Source organism: Jaculus jaculus, chromosome 13 (genome assembly GCF_020740685.1).
Source record: "Jaculus jaculus isolate mJacJac1 chromosome 13, mJacJac1.mat.Y.cur, whole genome shotgun sequence".
Classification (NCBI taxonomy): domain Eukaryota; kingdom Metazoa; phylum Chordata; class Mammalia; order Rodentia; family Dipodidae; genus Jaculus; species Jaculus jaculus.
The window spans coordinates 42,682,984-42,704,586 of NC_059114.1; the positions used below are offsets into that span (position 1 = coordinate 42,682,984).

At 45.8% G+C, this 21,603-nt stretch overlaps 1 protein-coding gene across 4 annotated transcripts in view; it reads left to right on the forward strand.

The window, feature by feature from the left end:
- Positions 1-21,603, forward strand: part of Fgf1 (fibroblast growth factor 1) — a 96,911-nt gene that overhangs the window by 47,332 nt on the left and 27,976 nt on the right. Inside the window, exon 1 of one of the 4 annotated variants that reach the window (XM_045132998.1) lies at positions 17,471-17,511. The exons of the other annotated variants lie outside the window; for them this stretch is intronic. The gene's annotated coding sequence lies outside the window, so the exon portion shown is untranslated. Of the gene's footprint in view, positions 1-17,470; positions 17,512-21,603 lie in introns of those variants that run through there. 4 annotated transcript variants of the gene reach the window in all.

Genomic DNA, 21,603 nt, shown 5'->3' on the forward strand with positions numbered 1-21,603 from the left:
TTGAACCGGGGTCCTTAGGCATCATAGGCAAGCACTTAACTGCTAAGCCATCTCTCCAGCCCTCAGATGTTCATTTTTCAAAAATAGAATAATTTGGGCTAGGGATAGAGCTCAGTGGTAGAACACTTGTCTAATGTCTGAGGCCCTGGGTTCGTTCCTCAGCACACCAGAAAAGAATGTCTTCCCCCATATGAATAAAAAACAAAAATAGAAGATGAAGCTTGGCTTTTATTTATCCCTCACACAAGTACCCTTACCAGAGCGCAGCCCACTCTCTTGCTGCCATCTTCTATCTGCTGTGGCAAGAAGTGATGTCCAGCCTCTGCCACACCATCTTTTCCTGCCATCGTGAAGCTTCCTCTCCATACTGTGAGCCAAAAACAACCCTTTTTCTCCTATCAGCTGCTTTTCATCAGGTGTTTTGTTCCAATGACATGAAGGTGACTACAATATTCATCTTTTGGTGGATATCTAGGCTGCTTCCTCATTTTGGCTAGCGTGAACAATATTGCAACATGGGCATAAAGATATCTAAGATAATGGTTTCAAGATATCCAGTAATGGGATTGCTAGATCATATGGTAGTTCTATTTTTTACTTTATGTAATGTTTACATGAGTATGTGTATGGTATGTATGCATGTGTATATTGTTTGTGTGTGTGTGGATGGATGTGGATGTGGAAAACAGAAATCAATGTTGGGAGGTCTTCTTCAGACAATCTCTACCTTATTTTTTGAGCTGAATCAACTCAGCTATACTAGGTAGGCTACAAGCCCTAGGAATCCTCCTGTGTTTGCCTCTCCAGCACTGGGATTACAAGCTTGCACCACTGCACCTATTACCTGGGTGCTAGGGGTTGGAACTTGGGTCCTCATGCTTGTGAGCCATCTCCCCAATGCAGTAGTTCTATTTTTATATTTTTATTTGTTTAAGGGACCTCCATATTATTTTCTAGACTGAACTAATTACATTACCATCAACAGTGTACTGAGTCCACTTTTTAAATTTCCACATCCTCACCAACCCTTTCTGTCTTTTGAGTAATGCTACTCTGACATGTGGAAGTAGATATCTCATTGTATTTTGTTTTGTCTTATTTTTTGAGGTTGGGTCTCACTCTAGCCCCGGCTGACCTGGAATTAGTCTCAAGGTGGCCTCAAACTCACAGCCATCCTCCTATCTCTGCCTCCCAAGTGCTGGGACTAAAGTCATGTACCACTATGCCTGGCTCATTGTAGTTTTGATTTGTATTTCCCTTATGACTCATGCTGGTAAATTAATTCTCATATGCTAGTTGGCTATTATATATCTTCTTTTGAGAATTATCTAAATAGACCCTTTGGCTGTTTAAAAGTGGATTATTTAGGCTGGAAAAACAGTTCAGTAGCTAAAGGCATTTGCTTAAAAGTGGATTATTCTCTTATTATGGATTTGTTTGAGGTCCTTAAATATTTTTGATATTAACCCCTAATCAGGGCTGTGAATGTAGCTCAGTTACTAAAGTGCTTACCTAACATGCATGGAGCCCTGGATTCTATCCCCAGCTTAACATAAACCAGATGGGACACATACCTATAATCCCAGCACTTGGGACATGAAGGCAGAAGGATCAAGAATTCAAGGTCATCCTTGTCTACATAGGAAGTTGAAGAGTGCATGAGGCCTGTCTCAAAAAACAAACAAAGCCGGGCGTGGTGGCACACGCCTTTAATCCCAGCACTTGGGAGGCAGAGGTAGGAGGATCACCATGAGTTCAAGGCCACCCTGAGACTACATAGTGAATTCCAGGTCAGCCTGAGCTAGAGTGAGACCCAACCTCAGAAAAACAAAACAAAACAACCCTATCAAACATATGTTTTATTACATGTAGGTTGTTTCTTGATTCTAATTGGCTTATACAGAAGCCTTTTAATTTGGTGAAATCTGTTCACCTTTGGTTTTGTTACCTGTGCTTTTGGGATCAGATCTAAAATAACATTACCAAGCTGGGTGTGGTGGCACATGCCTTTATTCCTAGAATTCTGGAGGCAGAGGTGGAGGATCACCATGAGTTCAAGGCCACCCTGAGACTGCATAGTGAATTCCAGGCCAGCCTGAACTAAAGTGAGACCCTACTGTGAAAAACCCAATAAATAAATAAATAAATAAATAAATAAATAAATAAAATAAAAATAACATTACCCAGACCAAGGTTAAGACCAACATTTTCTTTTTGTGGTTTTAAAATATTTTATTGATTTACTTATGAGAGAGAGAATGGGCACACCAGGACCTCCTGCCATTGCAAATGAACTCCAGACACATGCACCATTTTGTGCATCTGGCTTTATGTAGCTACTGGGGAACTGAATCCATGCTAGCAGGCTCTGCAAGCGTCCTTAACTGCTGAGACATCTCTCCAGCCCTCTTATAGTAGTTTTATAGTTTCAGGTTTTACACATAAAATGCCAACCCATTTTGAATTGGTCTTTGTACATTATCTGAGTCAATATATTAAGCACATCTTATGTGCCAGGACTTTGCTTGATATCAGTAATAAGCTGAGCAAGAGCCAGGCATAGTGGCACACGCCTTTAATCCCGGCACTCGGGAGGTGGAGATAGGAGGATCAGCTGTGAGTTCAAGGCTATCATGAGACTACATAGTGAACTCAAGGTCAGCCTGGGCTAGAGACCCTACTTTGAAAAACCAAACAAACAAAAAGCTGAGCAAGATAGACAAGAGCTATGCCCCAAGTGAGCAAAGTCAAGGATGAAAACAATCAAATAGACAACATGAGGCCTGTTCTGAGGTGAAGAATGAAAAAGAAGAAATATCCTGTTCTCCTTAGGCAGGTGATGGTGTTAATGGTGTTGGTAAAGAGAAACTTAGGCCAACAGAAAAGCAAGTTCAAAGATTCTGAGGTAGCACAAACATGGCATATTTGAGAACTGGCTGTCCACTCTTGTTTGAGGTCCCTGATATTGATGGCACTGTACCCTTGGGTCATCTGTATCCTTTCAATATGAAGTCTAGGATAGATTGGAGGCAAAGTGGGTCCTTAGGAAGGGCTTGAATGTAAGCTCTTCTGGGGACCAGAACACAGCAGATTATGTTTTGCATGCGTATGTATTGTGATGTTCATGCATGTCCCTATGTGTGTAGGTGTGTGTATGTGTGTGTGAGGGAAGAGGCCAGAGGTCAGTATTGGATATACTGTCCTATTGCTGTTCACCTTGTTTAGTGAGAGATCACAAAACACAAAATTCAACAACGCAGCTAGACAAGCTAGTCAACAAGTCCCCATGACCTTGCTCCCTAGTGGTGGGATTATGGTGCAAGCCGCCACACTCATCTTTTTACACAGGGGCTGCGGATCTGAACCAGGTCCTAGCGCGTCAAGTGCTTCACTCCCTGGGCCATCTCCTCAGTCCCCATGGGGCAGTCTTCATGGCCATTTGCAGAGTGAATGAATGAAGTGAGGCAGGTGGTCTGGGCCCCACAGGACCCAGGGCAGGGAGGCATTTGGAGAGCCAACTGCCCCACCCTTACACAGCTCTAAAATAGCATTGTAAGTTAGAACAGCATGGCCTGAATGCTGGCTCTCGAGGTCATACTCATGCTGCTGAAGGAGAGGTGGTCTCTCTAGTCACCTGTGAGTGGAGGACAGGACCAAGAGGAGTGGACAGCAGTGCTGAGTGCCCAGCCTGGCACATCATGGAGTGGGGCACCGTGCCTCCTGGCACTAGGTGTCATCGCTTGAGATACCACGATGCCTCACTCAAGTCTGCTGGTGTGCATCACGGGGCCTGTGTTTCCAAATAAGCACCACCTCATGCAGAAATCAGATTCGCTGGTTGTTTTGGTGGCAGAATAGCTCCCAGACCTGTGTGTTGACAACATGCTGCTGCCTCTCTCAGAGGAGGCTCTGGGCCAATGTCCCTAAGATACCATGTGACATTGCCTTTGGTCCATACCCACACAGGCCCCCACACGAGAATCCACTGACTCTTACGTGGGTTGCTGCGTGCACTTTCGCAGTTTCCACCTGGACTCCACTCAGCAGCCAGAGTGACATGTTTAAAATTCAAGTCTCATGACGTCACACCCCAGCCTGCATTGTCCAGTGGTTTCCCACTGCCCTGGCAGTCCATGTCCACAGGGCTCAGGAAATCTGTCAGCTGCCCCCTCATCCTCCTCTTTTCTGGTCTCTATAAGCTTCCCAAGTGAAATGTGTTCTCCTCAGACTCAGGACTTTTGAGTGGTCTGTTACCTATTGCCTTCCAATAGAAATAACCCTTCCTCCAGGATTTCTTGCAATGCCTCCGGCTCTGTAGATCACTTATCGGAATCCCACAGAGCCCTGCCCACCGCTGTTCTAATGCTCTGTTCATTCCGATCCCCTGTATCTTCCTCATTGGAATTAGAACCGCCAGAGGGCCTCACTACTTCTGCCCTGTTCTCACTGTGTTTTCAAGCCTGGCCCTATTACATGCTTATTAAATGTGTTAAATGAAAGAATGTGCACTCAGGGTGCTGGAGAGTTGGAAGCAACGTTACCATATAAAATGAGATAGAAAGAAGCTGAAATATCGCAAGACCTCGCCTTACTACAGTGCTGAGCTTGTCACGTGGCCGAGTCTAGTGAAAAGGCCCACAGTGCTCTAACTGAGCCAGAAAGTGGTTCTGAAGAATTAGCTGAGGTCTAATCACAGCACACGAGCATGCCCGCCCGTCATGAGATGAAACTCGCTCTGGAGGCGGCTCCCTTTGCCTCGCCCTCTGTTTTGCTTTCTTCCCCCCAGTAGCAACAACAGTTATTCAGTAAAGGAAATATGAGTAATGGAAAGAAAGAGGAAAAAATAAACATATCGAAATGGGCCATGTCCCTTGGGCTACTGCTGTTAAAGAAAATAAGGAGAGCAGATTTGGAGATATTTCCATGTTTCTGCTAAAAGAAGAAAAATAATCTAGCTCGTTCCTCCTGGGCTGAACCACTTTCCTCTAACTTGATACCAGAAGAGCGTAATGGAGACCAGGGGTTCACAGAGCTGGGTGTGCATCAGGGTCTATAGAGAGCAGTTCATGGGAAAGTGGGCCTCTTTAGGGGAAGGAAGCTCAAGATGTGGGGGCTATAATTTGTCCTGTGCTGATAATATGAGGCAGTTCACGGAAGAAACTCAAACATGCTCCCAAGACCTCTGAAGGTAGTGCTGAAAACACCAGGCCAAGCAAACAGCACAGGAAGGCAAGGCTGCTGACCTCGTGTCTAGCGCAAGCACGGGGCAAGCTCCATCCATGTTATTCACCTGATTGACAGGGACTGAATTGGCCCCAGTGGTAAGGGCCTGTGCTAAGTGGAATAGGAAGGTGCGGGGGTCCTCAGGACTGGACAAGAAGGTGATGGTCACTTACAGTTATCGAGACCTTTGTGTATGTGGGGAGTATTGCACGGACTGTCTCCTTTACTCCTACCGCACCACGCTGTGTTCTCACTACGCGCAGTCTACGAGGGAGAAAGCCGAGACTCAAGGACACGGAGGACTTGCCTGAAGTCACCAGCAAGTTACTGCAGAGCCAGAGGGGAAGCCAGGTCTGCGGACTCTGGAGAGGATGGGCTAAACCATTAGCCCACATCTGTCTCCCTGATGCTACCAAGCAAATGAAGGAAGCACATTTTTTAATAGAAAAGTTACCAGAAGAACTAAGAGTGGTGGTACACTATTTATAACTTCAGCACTTCAGAGATGGCAGTAAGAGGAATTTAAGGCCAACTTCAGGTACATAGAGTTCAAGGCCAGCTTTGGGCTACCTGAGGCCCCACTGAGAGAGAGAAAGAGAGATGGTTGGAGGGAGAGAGAAAATAGATGGCAGTACAAATAAATAAATAAAAATTAACAAAAAAGGGGGGCGCTGGAGAGATGGCTTAGCGGTTAAGCGCTTTCCTGTGAAGCCTAAGGACCCCGGTTCGAGGCTTAATTCTTCAGGACCCACATAAGCCAGATGCACAAGGGGCACATGCATCTGGAGTTTGTTTGCAGTGGCTGGAGGTCCTGGCATGCCCATTCTCTCTCTCTCTCTATCTCTCTCTGCCTCTTTCTCTCTCTGTTTGTGTGTCGCTCTCAAATAAGTAAATACAAATAAACAAAAATAGAAGGTGGTGGTGGAAGGAGGGAGGGAGAGGGGAAAAAGGAGAAAGGGAGAGGAAGGGGAGGGGAGAAGAAGGGAGGGAGGAGAATTTAATAGAAATTAATTCTGGCAGATATCGTCATATACAATCTTTAAAACCTTTGTATTTATCTATATATTCTAACTCTTCTACCTTATATTTATGGGTTCCTAGGAGAACCTCTACCCCCTGCTTATTGTTGATGCCAGATGACCCTATGACCCAGGAGAAGATGTGCTGCTAGTGCTGCTGTCCCACAAAGAGCCCCTTTCAAGTCCTTGCTGCAGGACAAGACCGGCTTAGGACCCCTCATCATGGTTTCATCTCCCCCAGATGTGCTCTTCTCTCTTTGTAACCTAGAGAGCTGCCAAGCAGAACGCAGCCAGCGACTTAGGAAGTCAATGACACTGTTGTCCTTTTATGGGATTTATGACTGCCTTCTGTTTGTGGGAAGCTTTTGCACTTGAACTGGAGAGTTCAAGTTTCCTTTAGATAAGGAGATTGAAATTAAACTACGTGACCCGTGATTTAAATAGAGGCTGCAGGTCAGGAGCTTGATGAAAGACCGGCGCTCTCGGCGAGGCAGGCAGCGCACCTGGGCTGAGGCTGGGACGGGAGCTGACCTCTGCGGAGGTCAAGGCCTCCTCTGTGGAGGGAGCATCGCTGTGCACTAGAACATCCCAGCAGCTCCTCGGGCCTTGACTTCTGCACAGCTTTTCATTTTAATTTATAAACAATAGCACAGACATCTTTTTTATGAGAAAGTTACTAACGTGATGACCTAGCCAGAAGAGGGATAATTTTCGAACAAGAATTTGAGTCTCAACAGATAGATCCTGCTGGGAAAATGATTGAAGAGGAAGGCTCCTAAAAGCAGATAAAATTTCTTTGTAATGTTTGCTTGGAGGAAAGAGGCCCTTCCACAGGAAGAAAGTCAGGTCCTGACTATTTTTGAAAGAATGTTTCAAGTGGTTAGTGGACCTACTTCCTGTGGTTCCCAGGAATTCTGCAGCGGACGCACAGGAGGTTGCTGGTGATAGGGACCAGAGACTTGAGCAAGAATCAATAATTATCTCTATATTTGCCTCAGGGTTTTTTTTTTTCTATAAAAATAATCCAGGGGAAAAACACTTGCTTTAGAAGAGCACAGTTTATTCCGGCACAGTAGAATGGGACATTAAAGTCCCTTAGTATGCAGCAATTATCTTTAGGAAAAAAATACATCCTGAAAATTCATTTGCCCGCTCATTCCCTCTCTCCTCATCACTCAACGGGTATTTGAGCCACTCCTCTGTGCCAACCTTTACTTGAGGTCTGAGGAGAAGGGGTGAATAAACATGTCTAGGAGCTTATGGTTAAGAGAAGAAAAACATATCACAAAAAAAGACTCACAATGGGGGGCAGATAACAAGTTATCAATTATTTAATTGCAAGTACTGGGAACAACAAAGAACAGAAGGTTACACACGAGAATGTGGGGGTGCAGAGAGGCTGAACTTGAGTAGAGAAGCCAAGGAAAGCCTCTGGGGAGACCACACTTCACCCACTCTCTGAAGATGAGAGAAACCAGTCAGTGGCCATGGTGGGGAAGGGCGCCAAGGGAAGGACCAGTCTGTAGGAAGGCAGCCATGTGGGATTCAAGAGTGGGTAAGAGGAACGACTGGTCCCAGGAAAGCCTGGAGCAGTGACGCCTTTTGGCTGGGGGTGTGCATGTGCTGTGTGTATGTGTAAATGGTGGTGTGTGTGCATATAGTGCAGGCATGTGTGGGCAGATATACATGCATGTGCATGGAAGCCAGGGAATTGTCACATGTCCTCTTGTATCGCTTTACCACATTGTTTCATTGGGACAGAATTTCTCATTGAAGAGGGAGCTGCTGTTTTTGGTCACACTGGTTGTGGTGGTTTGATTCATGTGTCCCCCCATAAACTTATGTGTTCTGAGTGCTAGGTCCCCAGTTGGTGGTAATTTGGGAATTGGAGCCTCCTGGAGGAGATGTGTTATTGGGACGGGCTTATGAGTATTACAGCCAGATTCTCTTTGCCAGTGTTTGTTTGGCACAATCTCCTGTTGCCATTGTCCATTTGATGTTGACCAGGAGGTGATGTCCACCCTCTGCTCATGCCATTTCCCCTGCCATCATGGGGCTTCCCTTAGAGTCTGTAAGCCAAAACAAACCTTTTCTTCACAAGCTGCTCTTGGTCTGGTGTTTTCTCCAGCAACATGAAGGTGACTGCAACACTGGCTGACCAGTGAGCCACAGTAACCCTCTGGTTCCACCCACCAGAGGACTGGGGCTACAGACTTCTCAGTGTGGATGCTGGGGAGCAAACTCAAGCCTCCTCAGGCCCTCATGCTTGTGCTGCAAGGACTCTTACCCGACGGGCTGTCTCCCGAGCCCCCATGCGCTTCATGGGAATGCAAAGCTAGAGAAGGTTTTAAGCCAGGGAGTGACCCATCTGATGAAGGGCTGGAGACACTGTGCATTAAATGACAGGAAAGATCCAAGAAGAGAAGAGGGCTATTTCTATTTCAAAGGTAAGAGTAGAGGTGAGGGTGGGCCACGGCGGGTGGGGACGGGGCGGGTCGAATGATAATCCTCCCTGGAGTCACAGGGCTTGACGATCCACCTGAGAGGCCAGCCAGCTGATGAGGCGAGGACTAGGTCAGCATGAAGGAAACAGCTTCTTGGGGTACAACCTTTACTCAGCAGATATGAGTGAGACTTTAATACAGTATTTTTCAAAACTTCAATAAAATGAGAAAATATTCATGATGAACAAGATATAAAATAACACTGATAATTTTGATTCAGGATGCCCAAGAATATTGACAATGTTATACACACAAAACAAATCTACAGGAGCCCAATTGTGGGGTGTGAGGTTATGGGTGTTTATAGGAACAAAACAGGTAATGGTAATAACTATGAATTTTCATAAATGTTATGGGGGAAACAACATTTAGTTCTGAGAGAAAGGTCAGGGCGGTGAGGTGGCTTCCTTAAGTGGAGGAGGCAGGCCAGCAGAATTAAATACAGGGAGGCAGATGCCCCGCCCGAGAATGTTGTGCATTAATACGGATGTTTTGTAAATCCAGCTGTCTATACTGTGAAATTTTACAACCTAAGAACTATTCCTACAGAGGAGAATGTTGAAAAGCAACACCCGTATACGTATTTATTTTTTGTCAGATATGTAGGAAAATTATATTGCTCAGAGCTCCAAAATACAGTATCTGGCTAGAGAGATGGTTTAGTAGTTAAGGAGCTTGCCAGCAACGCCAAAAGACACAGGTTCAATTCCCCAGTACCCACATAAAGTCAGATGTACAAGGTGGAGCAGGCATCTAGAGTTCATTTTTAGTGGCCAGAGTCCCTGGGCCCTCTCTCAGAGTCCTTCTCTCTCTCTCAGTCTCACTTCCCTCTCTCTCTCTTTCAAATAAATTAACAAATAAAATGTTTTTAAAAAAATAAGTATCATGAAAGTATTAGGAAATGTTCTGCCTTCTGTCCACCCTATGGGCTTATCTAAAGACCTAGATTTATAGGCTCCAGAGAGGCCCCTGGAACCTGCAAAGTCCAAGGAGGACCCAGGAATGTAGATCCTCGATGATCCATCAGAATTATGCGCAAAACGATGGCAGCAGAGATTTGGAGAGAAGACCCTCTGGCGCCTCTCCTTCCTTCTTATTGCCTAACCATCAAGTGTCTCCATCATTCAAAGAACCGCACCCAACAGAGTGGTCCTTTGATCTTCAAAATATGGATGTTGAAGGAGATGAATGGCATTGAAAGATCACATAGAAAAAGACACAAACAAGAAGGGAGACTGAGAGCTTAGAGACCTGGGAGAATACCGCATGCTCGAGCTCCCTGCCAAGACGGTAATAACCTCCACTGAGGGGCCTTGTTTGAAAGGAGTACACTGATGTGGCTATCAGTACCTACCTACCCTTGCCATTTTTCTGAGAAATGGCATCTTGACTGCAGTGCGTATCTTCCTGGAGACAGGAGATACCAGGGGCAGACTTATCTCTCGGGTCAGCCCCTTGGACACCAGATTCCAACTCACTTCCAAGTGCTTTCATCCTTTATCCAATGCCAGGCATTCCCCGGGCTGCATGGTGGTGTTGTCTCACTCCATCTCCTTCCCAGGAAAGCCACAAGGGCGCTGCCAAGGACTGGACTGTGCAGGACCTGTGTGCGGGAAGCAACGACAGGGTCACTGGACCCCTAGAGTCACTGGCAGCGTAGAAAAGGGACACACAGTACAAATGGACAAATAGTCCCTAGTGAACTGTTCATATGGGATCAGAGAGAGAGAGTTGCCATGGCCAAGGAATCTCTAAAAGTAACCAGTCCTTAAAAAGAAAGAATACAAAAGGAAACAGGTTTTGTATTGTCCAAATGCAGCCTCTGTAAAAACTGGACCATGGAAGCCTGGCACCAGAGCAAGCAAGGTTTTTGTTCCTGCCCTTTTGGCTGTGACACCCACAGGATCCTGGGCCCCACTTTGTCCCTGGCTTCCCCCATGGCGCTCTCAGGACCCCGCTGGGCCCTCTGTGGCTGCCTTTCCAGATCCAGAACAGACCGACACGTGAGTGCGTTCTGTGGGCTTGCGTTGCTCCCTCCTCATAATCACCTGGAACAGCAGCCGCACCCTGGCCTTGCCACTCGCTCTTCCAGAGCTGCCTGGATAACATCTGGCTGGCAACAATGTGAGCTTCGTCCTTTTTATTTTTATTTTATTTACTTGAGAGAGACAGAAAAAGGGAAAGAAAGAGAAAATTGGCATGCCAGGGCCTCTAGCCATTGCAAACGAACTCCAGACACATACACCACCTAGTGCATCTGGCTTATATGGGTCCTGATGAATCAAACCTGGGTCCCTTGGCTTTGCAAGCAAGTGCTTAACCACTAAGCTGTCTTTCCAGCCCCTTGTCCATATGTTTTGAGTGCTTGGAAATGAGGCTGCCCAGCACAGAGGCAACATCATAAAGACATGCATCAGGGCAGGGTGCTGCTTTGTTCTTAGCTGAGCCACAGATGTGCTTTGGTGAACTGTCCAGCCCCTCTGCACCTCAGTTGGCTGGGTTCAGGAAGACCTGGGGCCACATGAAGCCTGCAGGAAGAAGAACAAATACAAAGTGGGGGACACTACAGCCACCAGGAGAAGTTCGTCTGCTTGCTGCAAGCAAATGTAAAACCCCCCTAAACATGCAAGAATCATCCCACTCAAGTGCACACTGTGGTTCCCAACAGAAAAACAGCTGGCTTTTTTTTCCCTGAAACTTGTTCTCTGCCAGGTCCTCCCGAGGCCTGGTTCTAATCCTTCTCCACAGCACTGTGAGGACATTGGCACTCTTCTTCTTCTGTGAGTCGAGGGCCTGGCATGCTAAACACATACTCTACCACTGAGCTACATCCCCAGCCAGAGGCAACTGAGGCACAGAAAGGTTCAATGGTTAGCCCATCATCCACCCAGGTCTGTCACGCTCAGGGCATTGCCCGTCTTCTAAAGTAAGACCTTCTCGAGTGGCTCTGACCTTGTCCTGGCCCTTCTTCAGCAATGTCAACTGACCACTCTGATGCTGGCCGAAACAGCATCTCATGATGCTGGGTCATGTTGAGGCATCAGAGTAATAATCAGGAAATCCTGGTGGTGACCTCTGCGGGAGGAGACATCTGTCAGGAGAAGAACTTGCAAAGACTCCACTTCCGCCAGAGCAAACACCTCTTTCAGACGCTGTCCTCATGCTCCACGAGTTCCAGGTGTTGGCGGAGTAAAAAGAACAGAAACTGTGTGGACCTCTTAGGCTACGGTGTTTACTCTCTTGACTGCATTGATTTTGTGACTAACAGCATAGACTCTGCCATCAGAGACACATACCTTCAACCTTTACTTTAAGCATTACGGCAGGATGGGTTGGCCTAGAGAGACGGCTTAACCGTTAAGGTGCTTGCCTACAAAGCCAAAGGACCCACGTTCAATTCCCCAGCACCCACGTAAGCCCGATACACAAGATGGTGCATGCATCTGGAGTTCGTTTGCAGTGACTGTCTGCCTTGGTGTGCCTAGTCTCTCTCTTTCTCTATGATTCTTTCCCTCTCTCTCTTAAATAAATAAATAAAAATAAAAATATATAAATAAACAGGGAAGAGTATATAATTATACAGAAAATATTACTCTATTCATTTATCCTCTCTAATAGCAATGCCTTCCTGGTAGAATTTCTTTGAGGATATATTGATGTACATGCTTAGGGCCAAACTTGGAACACCGCATGTTTAAGAAATCATTTTTATTACTTATGAGTATATCAAGAGGAGCTATTGGATACTATATGGTAGTGCAAGCCTTGGCCTGACCAAATAGATACCAAACACACAGCTTAAAAGAATGAGTTTGGAAAAGCTAGGTTTTCTAGGTCAGGAGCCGGGGAGGGAGAGGGAGGCAGTCCGTCTTCCAACAGCTGGATAGTCAGCTTATGCCCTTGTTGGGCTGCTTCTGAAGACTGTAACTTGCACAACAGACTAAAAAGGTTTTTGGAGAGACATCAGTAAGAGAAGGCTGAAGGAGCGCATGCACGGCCTGCAAGAGCCCCTGTGGAATCACTTTACGTTTGGCACGGAGCCCCGGCGTTAACGCGCCTGTCTGCAGGAAGAATATTTCTTTTTAGGATGTGTGCAGGTCTTGAGGCCGCTCTGGGCCGGAGTGTCCTATTACAGTTCAGACAGAACCAGGGCCAGCAAAGAACACCACTGCACCAGGCAACTCTGCTTTTCCTGTCATTGTGGACTGTTTTCTGAAGGCACTTAAAAGAACTCGTGACCCCCCAATTGGATGGAGTTCTTACAGCAAAGAAGTGTTGAGGAAGGGTGGGCTAGATAAGCCAGAGCACAGAGAATAGGAGATCCCACGTGGAGGGAGAAATGGAGAGTGCTGGAGGTGATCCTTGGGGATGCTGTGCATCTGCCTCGATTTCTTTGTCCCTATTGAGTGTAAAGGTGAAGGTAGCATTAAGCTGCTGGGCGATGCACACAGGGACGATGACAGCCCTGCTTCCTGCCAGCAGCACTGGTCTGGGCATTGACGGTCCTCTCCTTTGAAACCTGACCGTGCCAGACTTGGCCAGATCTTGACTTTCTTACAGGCAGAAAGTGACATCCACTACCAGTCCATAATTTCATAAGTGAAAAGCCTGGGACTAAATGTTTCAAAATCTAGGCTTCTGGGGATCTTTTAAAATGTGGGGTGGCTCATCTATTCTCTATCATGGATGACTCCAGTGGAGTCTGGAGAAGTTTAAACATGTTTGTTATTCTGCACCAGATTATAGAAATATTACACAAAGTGGAGTGAATAAGGACTAGAAGTACTCTCCAGACAATTTTGGTCAGGCCTTGCACAGTCTGAGTTATAAAAGCATTCCTGGCTTTTGGAATGTTTTAGATTTTAGAATTGTAGAACAAGGACTTCGGGCCTTTCTTTTCCTTTCCTTTCCCTTCATTTTCTTGTTTAAATTCCCAGGATATCGACAGCCTTCTGCTCTCAGCAGGCACGGTGACATCTGATGTATGACATCTTGATCTCTCTCAAATATTTGATTCTGGAAGCCTGCAAGCAGTTTACCCAGGGGCTCTTTGGAGTTAGAAAGTTCCTAAAGAAGGCTGGTGAGATGGTTCAGTGGTTAAAGGCGCCTATTTGTGAGGCCTTCTGGCCTGGGTTCAATTCCCCAGCACACATGGAAAACCAAATGCAAAGTGGCACATGCATCTGAGGTTTGTTTGCAGTGGCAAGACACCTGGCACATAGATAGATAGATAGATAGATAGATAGATAGATAGATAGATAGATAGATGATAGATAGATAGATAGATAGATAGATAGGTTTTTTTTTTGAGACAAGCCCAATAGATTAGCCTTTTTTAATGTGAGAGAGTGAAAAAATGAGAGAGTGTGAGAGAGAGAAAAGTCACATCAGGACCTCCAGCCACTGCTGTCAAACTCCAGACGTGTGTGCCCCTTATGTGCATGTGCAAGCTTGTACGCCTGCATCGCTGTGCTTCTGGATCATGTGGGACGTGGAGAAAGTTGAACATGAGTCCTTAGGCTTCGCAGGGAAGGGCCTTAACTGCTATGCCTTCTCTCCAGCCCTGACTGATTTTCTTAAAAGGTTCCTATAGAACCAGAGAGGAAGACCATTAGACCTATAGGTTGCTGTCATCCTGGACAGTACAACACGCACACCTGTGAAGCGTGCTGGTGACTCATGACCAGTTTGCCACACTTACCACCTATGCGAATGAGAAGAGCAGCACTGCACACACCAGCCTATCAAAGAGAGGTGCTTATCAAATACCGCCCAAATACCACTGCTAAAAAGCCAAGTTTGTTCAATTCTAAATCAATGGCATGGATGACTGACAAAGAAGAGTGAATGGGAACAATAAGCTAACAGCTACCACACGCTTGCTCTTTTCCAAGAGCCAGGCTTAGCACTGTAGATGCCTTGTCATTTAGTAGTCACAGTGGCTCTGCCATGGAGTGCCATCTTTCAGTGAGGAAACTGGGGTTCTTTGGAGAAGAATAACCTACTAATGTATACCCAAGCACAATTTAAACACAAGCCTAATGGGAGGCTGGTAATTCAGCTGGGGTGGGGGGAGAAAAAGAAAAAAAAAAACAACAAAGTTCCTGATTTGCAGCATTTGTCAATTTCTGTGTCATAAATACTCTGACCAGGGCTGATTCTAGGCCAATGATGGCTTAACAGCTGGCAGCAAAATTCCTGAGTGTGTAATAATGAGCTTTTACAGACTTAAAGGGGCACGTCATGGTCAAGTCCATCCCATAGTCAACCCACAGTTTACTGTCAGTGGAAAATAAATTTCTGCTCATGAAAGAGAGCTGGCTCGGAAGCAGCATGCTGATATGCCAGCCAGGGCACACTCCTACCTCAGGTCCTGCCCAGAGCATGGGGGCAGAGCAGGAGAAATACCAAGAGTAGAGAACACACTGTCTCCCTGCCTGTAGTCAAACTTTCCTTCACAGAGGGGTCACAGCCTCTCAGCACTTTCTGACACAAATAGCAAAACCTGTAATTCCTTTAAAAAAAAAACTCTTTATTTAAATAAATAATTAATAAATAAATGGGGGAAGAGAAAATGAGCATGCCAGGGCCTCTTGCCACTGTGAAAGAACTCCACATGCATGCACCACTTTGTGCATTTGGCTTTGCATGGGTACTGAGGAATCAAACCCCAGGCCGTCAAGCTTTGCAGGCAAGCACCTTTAACTGCTGACCCATCTCTCCAGCTCAAAACCTGAGCTACTCTTTTCAGGCCCTATCAATCATTTTCTTGGTCAGGTAAGGAGGTCAGACCTGAGACTGAAGAGTCTTATCCTAGGCCTTCTGGGATCCTTAATTTTGTATTTCCCTCGAGGAAGTAAGAAAGTAATCACTCTGAATGGGAACCAGCTTTGGGCATGTTGCTACCCAAACAAAGGATTTTCTGGCATACTCTGAATGCAATTAAAATACATGTGAGACTCTTGGCTTAGCTTTTCTGTCCATACATATGGGATACAACCTTCTAATGAGGTCTTCCTCTGATAACACGTTTCCAGGAGAGGCTCATCGGAGGGATTGGCCTGTGGTATTTGATCCATAAACATACACGGGATACAGATTGGCAGGTATTTTCCAAGAGCTGAATATAAAAGAGAAGGCAGTTTCTGCCCCAGAGCCTCAGAGACTAATGGAGCACGCTGTCAAAAACATAGTTAAAGTATATTCATTCACTCACTCAACAAATATTTGTCAAGTGCCCGTTAGGTATCAGGCATTTTGCCAGACCATGGATACCATGGTGAGCAAGAAAGATTGGTTTATACTTTCATGGGGTGGGCAGTTCAGTCATGAAGGGAGACAGTAATTAAATGATCGCAGCAGTAAAGGAGTAATTAAGAACTGATGTAAGCACTCTGGAAGAACACGAGGAGCCTGATCCAGGTACGGAGAGTCTGGAAAGGCTTTTGCCAGGAACGGATGATTGAACTAAAGAGTTGAGAAAAAATGAGCACTTAGCCATGCTGGTGGAGTGGAGTGAAAGAAAGGAAGAAGGGCACTCCAGGTGAAGGGAAGAGGAAGGGCAGGCTTCTTTAAGTGGGAGGGAGCACTGTTGTCTAATGAGCCAGGGAAGGTGAACAGGCTGAGCCTCACTGAGTCCCACAGGTATGATAAGGCTTTGTGTCTATGGCAGGTAAGCAGGAAGCCATGCAGAGTTGAGGCAGGGAATTCAGGTAGCAATGACACCCGTAGTTGCTGGATGGGCACAGGGAACCAACATCTGAACTGCTGTGCAATGTGTGTGTGGGGGGTGAGGGTATATTGACTTTTATGGAGAAGGAAATATCTGAGGTGAATTTATTTTTATTTTTATTTTTATTTTAGAGAGAGTGTGAAAGAGAAACAGAGAAAGGGAGAATTGGTGCACCAGGTCCTCAGCCACTGGAATCAAACTCCAAATGTCTGCGCCACCTACTGGGCACCTGTGACCTTGCACTTGCCTCACCTTTGTGCATCTAGCTAACTGGGATCTGGAGAGTCAAAAATGGGTTCCTTAGGCTTTGCAGGCAAGCACCTTAACCACTAAGCCATCTCTCCAGCCCCCTGAGCTAAATTTTTAACTGAAGCTTATTTTTTTAATGTTTAGCCACACATAGTTTTATTTGTTTACTTATTGATTTATTGGGTGGGTGCAGGTAGAAAGAATATGACAGGGCCTCTAGCTACTGCAAATGAACTCCAGACATATGTGCCACCACATACATCTGGCATATGTGGGTACTGGGGAATCAACTAGGCCCTTAGGCTTTGCAGGCAAGTGCCTTAACCAGTAAGCCATGTCTCCAGCCCCTGAGCTGAATGTTTAAAGGATGACTGTGATGTATGACTTAGATTTAGCAGGCTATAGTGAGAAGAGAAAAGAGGGAGGGAGGGAGGGAGGGAGGGAGGGAGGGAGGGAGGGAGAGGAGGACAGTTCCTGGAAGAGTATGAAAGGGCAGGCAGGTAAGAAGGGCAACACAGCTGCATCACGGCCTATGGGAAGAGGTCTGGGTTTTATCCTGGAGGCAGCAAGGTACTTGGATGCTGACACCTTCAGGGAACTTTAGCTCAAAGGACCTGTCAGATTGCTGAGGTAGGAAGGTCGCAAGCAGTGGCACTGAGCGGGACTGAAGCTGGCAGTGCTGGAGGAGACCGAGCTGTGACTGTCACAACAGCCCCGGTGCCTCCGGTGCGGTGCGGTCTGCACAAAGGCAGCACGATGAGGAGGCGGGGCGGGGGCTGACCGGGTAAGATTAAGAAGGTAAAGGGGGGCGTGCGGGTCCGGGCGCGGTGGCCGCAGTGGCGGGTGTGCGGCTCGCGCTTGGGGACTAAGCCCCGGCCGTGGGGTCCTCGCCCCCCGCACCCCCCCCCGAGAGCCCCAGGGAGAGCCGGGCGAAGGGCCCGAGCGCCCATAAACCAGCGGTCACGGCCCTGGGGTGGTGGGAGCACAGGGCGGAGGTTTAGCCTGGGGGCAGCCGTGGGTGAGTGGCTGCAGAAAAGCCCTTTGGAGTGGCAAGCTCATGTTTCTAAAAAGCCAGGGCGATAGCCAGCGAGGAGTGTGGAGGACGGCTCTTAACTTCCGCCCCAGCTCTGCCAGGTTGTCCTTGTGAACTTCCCTGAAGATGGCACCTTGGCAGAGACTGGTGTCCTGGGCAGTGTGAGCAGACTGTTGAAACTGTGAATGAAAGGGACCCCAGAGTAAGAGAGAAGCTGATGCATCTGTTTACACGTGGAGATCACAAAGGATTCAGTCCTGGGGATTTGGAAAAGGGAAAGAACAGCCTCAAGAAATGGCTTGAGGAGAACCACATCCCCGGCACTGAGCAGGGAGAGGCACAAAGGACTGTGTGTGGCTGGGGCTCTGGCCGTGCACCCACCACGCTCCAGAAAACTGCAGCAGCTCTAATGAAATTATTCTGTCCCGTATTAAGATCTTATTCGAGGACATCTGCAGTAAAAGATCTAGAGCTGATTAAAATGATTTTATTTTTTATTCTTCATAAAATACTTTGGTAGTTCTATAGATACAGGACTTCGAAGGAGAATGTGGTGGGTGGCTGTGCCCACATGTACATACCCATGTGTCTGCTGGTTTCCGGGCAAAATGAATGAATGCAAAGATAGTATCACATCCAATGAGATTAGCATAGGGAAGTCACAGTTGTAAGTTTTTTGTTTATTTGTTTGTTTTTAAGGTACGGTCTCGCTCCAGCACACGCTGACCTGGAATTCATCATGTAGTCTCAGAGTAGCTTTGATCTCACAGCGGCCCTCCTGCCTCTGCCTCCCAAAGCCTGGGAGTAAAGACTTGTGATACCACGCTCCACTTGTTTCATGTACCCTGACAAACACTCCAAGGATCCTAGAGGAGAATGGGGTTTGCTTCATTGTCGGGTGCAGTTTCTGTTAGCTACTTATTCAACTGAACTTTCTAGTTGTGTATTTCAATCTCGTACATCCTTGTTGATGTCCCATATCAGTTGGCTCTATCATTTAACCCAGAAGTGTACTAACACCTCCCACCAGCCTTGTGTATTTATCAATTTCTCATTCTATATTATTCTATATTTGTCAACTTTGCTTTATATATTCTGAGGCTATGACAGTAGATATATACAAGCTTGGAAGTTAAGTTCGTTTGTTGAAATTTTCCAGTTATCATTATTCAGTGATCCATTTTTTAAATCATTTTTTGCTTAAAGTTATTTTATCTGGTATTCACATAGCCATACCAACTTATACATTTTTAAAATTTTATTTATTATTTTAGAGAAAGTGAGCAAGAGAGAGAGAGACAGAGAGAATTTGTGTGCCAGGACCTCAGCCACTGCAATCTAAGTCCAGATGCTTGTGCCACCTAGTGGGCATGGGCAGCCTTGTGTTTGCCTCACCTTTGTGCATCTGGCTAATTTGGAATGTGGAGAGTCGAACATGGGTCCTTAGGCTTCACAGGCAAGTGCCTTAACTGCTAAGCTGTCTCTCCAGCCCAACACATAAATTTTTATTATCATTTGTTATCTTTAAAAACGTTATTGAGACCAAGCTTAGCTATGTTTCTCAGGCTGTTTTCAAACTCCTAAGTTCAAGCAATTCTCCTGAAAGCTGGGGCTACAGGTATACTCCACTGAGCCTGGCTTATTTTTCATTCTTTTACATTAGCCATTCTGTATCCTTATGGTTTTTGTTGTTGTTGCTTTGGTTTCTTTGGAAGGGCTGACCTGGGATTCATTCTGTAGTCTCAAGGTGGCCTCAAACTCATGGCAATCTTCCTACCTCAGCCTCTAGAATGCTGGGATTAAAGGCAAGTGCCACCAGGCCCAGTTGACATTATGTTTTTAATGTGTCTGTTATCAGAGTTGTAGATGGATTTTTAAGAGATAAAATAGCTAAGAAATTTAGTCCATTTACATTTATTGTGATTATAATTATATTTGGGTTAATTTCATTTGCCTGTTAGCAATATTTTAATATTTTGTCCTCTTTTTTCATTTTTCTCGATTCTTTCTCTTTTTTTTTTTTTTTTTTTTTTTTCGGAGGTAGGGTCTCTAGTTCAGACTGACCTGGAATTCACTGTGTAGTCTCAGGGTGGCCTTGAACTCATGGTGATCCTCCTCCTACCTCTGCCTCCTGAGTGCTGGGATTAAAGGCCTGCACCACCACACCTGGCTTTTTTTTTTTTTTTTTTAAAGATAGGATCTTGCTATAGCCCAGGCTGACCTAGAATTCACTATGTTCACTATGCAGTCTCAGGCTGGCCTCCAACCACAGCGATCCTCCGACCACTGCGTGTCAAGTGCTGGGACTAAAGGCATAGATTCTTTACATAACTACACTTATGCATGTTTTCCTTCATCCCTCTCACCTACCAGTTGCTGGTTTGACTACATTTAGTTTGTTTTGTTTTACCCCTCACATTTAACATACATATTTCATTTAATGAAATATAAAGCTCATTAGTATTTCCGGGGAATAGTTAAGTTAAGATTGGGTGATTTTATTCATAGAGACATGGAGCAAGTACTTAGAGCCCATTTGGAACCAAAGCGAAGTCCTGCTTTATACATGTGGGCGGTGAGGGCACAGCCAATTATCACCTTCATAGAAACCCACACATGTACCTTTGGTGGCTTGTGGGCATTCTGTATTACATAAGCAGTCACAGAGGTTAAAACAAAACCACAGGTAAGTGTCAGTGTTTGCTGTCCCTTGATTCTTAGACCCATAAGACTCCAGCTTAGTCACCAGAGCCAAAGTGAGCACAAATGCCTCCTAGGAAGAGCAGGTTCCCTAAATGTCACTTTAGTAACTGTCTATAAGCTGAATCCTTGTGTGGAGCAATGACCTGAACTCACTCTTACATAACCATTGTATCTTATGCCTCTTTCATCTGTTCTGTCATCTTCTTTGTGGCTTAAGTAATGGGAGAAGGGGCTATTTTGGCCAAATATGAGAGGGAATAAAAAACTATTTTTCAATCAATTAAAAATCTTAAATTAGGGACTGAAGAGATGGCTTAGTGGTTAAGGTGCTTGCCAGCAAAGCCAAAGGGCCCAGGTTTGATTCCCCAGTACCCATGTAAAACCAGATGCATGCTGGGCACAGCTTTAATCCCAGCACTCAGGAGGCAGAGGTAGGTGGATCACTGTGAGTTCAAGGCCACCCTGAACTACATAATGAATTCCAGGTCAATCTGGGCTAGAGAGAGACCCTACCTCAAAAAAACCAAATAAATAAAATAAAGCTGGATGCACAAGGTGGGTTTTGCATCTGGAGTTTATCTGCAGTGGCTCAAAGTCCTGGCGTGCTTATTCTCTCTCTTTCTCTGTCTCTCTCTCATAAATAAATAATAAATACAAATACTTTTAAAATCTTAAATTAAGCATTTAATCTGATCTAGACCCAAAAAAATTTCAACTAGCTTAGCATAAGCAGGGTTTCTTGTTTCCTACAGGTCAAGTGCTTTGTGAACGCTTTCTTTAACCTGTTCAGTGACTCAGTGCAGAGAGAAGGGTGGGATTATTGCATCTCGGGAGATGCTTCCTGCTTGCTTTAGGCCAGGACTGTGCAGTAGTCACTTGCTACCCACCATAGAAAAGTGGCTGTTGCTATCCTGGAGAAGATTACAGACTTCATGAGTTGGAGTTCTGGAGGCCACAGCTGTCTGAGTTTGTCACTGTTAACATGTGTGTTCCAATAGGCTGGGTGTTCCTCTCACGCTGGTGTCACTGATAAATTAAGAATCTCCTCTGGCTTTCCTAAAACCTCACCAGTGTCTCAAATCTCCATGGGCTGGTGCATGCAAAGTGATGATATGCAGTCCATCTAGATTGACCGTCTCC